Genomic DNA, 3,673 nt, shown 5'->3' with positions numbered 1-3,673 from the left:
TAATTATCCTGTCTTTTTCTTCTATGAATAATTCTTTGTCTAAATCAAATTCTAAACTGTCGTTTAATTCTAGTTGTTTCATGGTTTTATCTATTCAAATTAATCTTTCTTTTAATTGTTTTCTTCCTCTTCTAAGCTGGTTTCTATAATTAATTTCTTCGTATAGCCAACTTTGTTGTTCTCTAACTCTTTTAATATATTCTAACATTTTATTTGTATAATATCCATCTGAGTAATAACTATCTAAATAAAATAAGCTAAGATTATGCGTATCTTCTAACCATTCTAGACTTAACGATTCTTCATGAAATATTTTTTTCCATATTATTTTCTTTATGTCTTCTATTTCTAAGTCTTTAATGATATATAAAACAAGTATTTTAATTTCATCAAATATATAGCTTATCATATTGTTCAGATGATGGTTAGGTTTCTACGAATTACTTGAAATTAGATTTATGGGTTATTAAATACTTTATCATAATATTTACTGGTTGTTTGTTTTAATCTTAATAATTCTTGTATATTTTTTATTAAGGAATTTTATATCTTTAGTTCTCATATATTTGTTTTCATTAGTTTTTCTATTAATTGTATATTTTTCATATTCATTTTTCAATATTCTAAATATACGTAATTTATCATGGTTGATGTGTAGGTTTGGTATGTAGGTATTTGTAAAATAGGTAGGTAGGTGTGGTATGTAATTTAAATATTTATCAAATATTTTTTTCCATATGATTTTTCTTATATCTACAATTTCGATATCTTTAAGTACATACAAAACAAGCATTTTAAATTTATCTATCATTTCATCAGATAAATAAGTATTCATTTTTCATATGATGCTATTTCAAAATATTTCCTTCAATTATATACATAACAAAATATGGTCATCTTAGATCTCTATATATCAGATTATTCTTAAATAATTATGTTACTCTGTCACTATTAGTATGGTAGTCTGGATACTTTGCACTTAAACAGCGCCTCTACACTGGTTACTCTCCTATCATGGTTTTTTTGCCTCATCGGTTTCACCTTTAGGATGGCATAGTCCTAAGGATTTTTCTCCTTTTCCTCTTTGCTAATAAACTTTGTAACATATTATTCTTCGAATAATTCTACTATATAGTAACTACCATGAACTTATTTTATTATATCATGATTGTCAGAAATTTATGAATTTAGCTATTCATAATCATAAATAAATATACTGTTCTGGTAGGTTTGATAATTCTGGGCTTTGTTCATCCATAGCTTTTCCTTAGAAATATATCTGTTTTTATTAAATATTCAAAAGTATTTGTGTACAAGAGAAGGCTTGCTTCAACTCATGAAGTTTTGCCTTTAACTTGCCAAAGGCTTACATATTTATAGACTAAAAAGAAAACGCGTAAACTACTTTATATTATTCCTATCTTTACATCTGTCAAAAATTAAAAGACTAATAATGGCCTAGGTCCTACAACTTTACACTTGTTAATGCTATTTTAAAAAAAATCTTAAGACTAAAAACCCAATAATGGCACTTTGGCCAAAAAGTCAAACTAATAAATGCTACTTAATGCTTTACGTATTATAATTCACATGTTTCAAAAACTATCTTAATAAGTCATATATCTCTTTAATGTTTGTCTTTATTTTTTCATCTGTCCGTGTTGCTTTATATCTTTTGTCGTATATCTTCCAGCTGTCTTAATTTTTTCGTTTGCTTCTATTATAGTGTTACTTCTGGAATAATATTATGTCGTCCACTACAACAGCTGCATTGATGATCATCATATCTCTGTCCAATTAATTTGCAGAATTGTTTCATAAGTCCGTTAGAAATAACTCCTTTCTTGATAGATCTTGTGAGAGGGTTATCTTCTGGTTTTAATAATGTCATTGTCCATCTACGAATTTCTTCCATATCATTTTCTCTTATGTCTTTACATGTTGAATAAACCAATAAATGATCTCTAGAATAATAATTCCAAACTGGATTACGGTTCAAATAGTTATGTGCTAACTCTTGTATAATTGTGCTCAAGCCAATAACTCGTTTGTTCTTGAAAAAGTCTGGTATCTCGTTTTCTATATTTCGTCTTGTTCAGATATTTCTTCTGGTATAATGTAGTCTCTTGTCATACCAATTTTTACTACTGTAACCACTGGTTTAATTTCATCAAATAGTATCTTAGCAGAGGCCAAATAAAATCTTATGTAAAATAGCTTTCTTTTTGTAATTTTTATATATGTCATAATTCCTTTATGTACTGCAGGAATCATGGCTAATTCTTTCTCATCTGTTGTATAAACTGTTGATAATAATCCATTAGAATAACATGTAGCGATTAAATTTGGGATGGTTCCTGGGAGCGCAATAAGTTTATTATAATTTTGTAACTTTTGGGTTATATAGCCTTGGTGTTTTTTGGCTAGCTCAATATCTTGGACGGGTTTGGTATTTAGTATGGTTTGGATTGTATATAAATTTTCAATATAAACACGGGTTAAATGGTTGTAAGCTTGTTTTTTCTGGTTAATTGCTTCTGAATAAGGGTATAACTGCGGGGGTAATTCATTCTTTTGGATATTTGGTGGTGCATAAGGTTTTTCAAATATCCTATTTAGGTTGTAATTCTTTTTCTTTGGTAATTCAGATTTTGGTAAATTTTTTGTAGTGGGTAATTCCTTAGCTGTATCTGATGTTCCTGCACATGTAACAACCGTTTTGGTTTTAAGGTGTGTCCGAACGTCACCTTTTAGATCTAGTTTTTTAAAGTTCTCTTCTTGCACTATATCTATGTCTTTGGCTTTTTCCTGTTTTTTTAGAGTGCTCAGATTGCTCTTTTAATTCTGTGACTTCAATAGTCAATAGAGTAACTTGTTCTTTTAATAATTTTACGTGTTCAAATAATTGAACTAGTAAATCATTCTGACTAACTTCTTCTATTGTTAAATCAGTCTGAGTAGCCTTGTCGTGACAAGTAATCTGCAATGATATTTTTGTTAGTACTAGTTACTTCAATTGTAAATGTAAAATTAATTTAATATGTTCAAGAATAGTCTCCGTATTTCCTTTATTGTAACTGAATTTTGTATTTTCTTTATTAACCACCAACGTACCTGCGTATTATCTGTTCGTATAATAAACTTGTTATATACTATATATGGCTCAAATGCTAATAAACATTTATATAATAAGCATAATTCTTTTCTATTTATTTTCTGTTTTATCTCTGTTTCATTAAACGTACCTAAGTAGTATCTACAATGATGTTCTAATTTTTCTTCTTCATATCTATATTTAAGTATTCCTCCATAACTATATTCGCTTGCCTCTGCTTCTACTATATATGTAAATTTTTTATTTTCGTCTGAAAATTGTAATTTTGGTAATTCTTTACAAAGTATTTTTATTTTCTGGACTTGCTTTTTATCTTCTTCATTGTAATTATATTCTACATCCTTTTTTAATTTTTTCTGTAATGGCTTTAGGTTTTCTGCTAATTTTGGTATATATTCTCTTACTTGGTTTACTAATACTAAAAATGATTGTAATTTCTTTTTTTAATCTAATTCTTCTTTTGAATTTATTATTTTTGTACTATATGTTGTTGCATTTTTACTCCACTCTAATCTATTTCTCTTATATATAATGGATCTATTTTACTTTGTGATATTA

At 27.3% G+C, this 3,673-nt stretch overlaps 1 protein-coding gene across 6 annotated transcripts in view; it reads left to right on the top strand.

Moving 5' to 3' along the window:
• LOC107853471 overlaps positions 1–3,673 on the top strand; it is a 33,106-nt gene that overhangs the window by 9,881 nt on the left and 19,552 nt on the right. The window contains exon 1 of one of the 6 annotated variants that reach the window (XR_007057035.1): positions 1,220–2,730. The exons of the other annotated variants lie outside the window; for them this stretch is intronic. The gene's annotated coding sequence lies outside the window, so the exon portion shown is untranslated. Of the gene's footprint in view, positions 1–1,219; positions 2,731–3,673 lie in introns of those variants that run through there. 6 annotated transcript variants of the gene reach the window in all.

This window comes from Capsicum annuum, chromosome 6 (assembly GCF_002878395.1).
Source record: "Capsicum annuum cultivar UCD-10X-F1 chromosome 6, UCD10Xv1.1, whole genome shotgun sequence".
NCBI lineage: Eukaryota > Viridiplantae > Streptophyta > Magnoliopsida > Solanales > Solanaceae > Capsicum > Capsicum annuum.
Note: the sequence above shows the minus strand (reverse complement) of the source record. Positions and strands in the feature narration are given on the sequence as shown.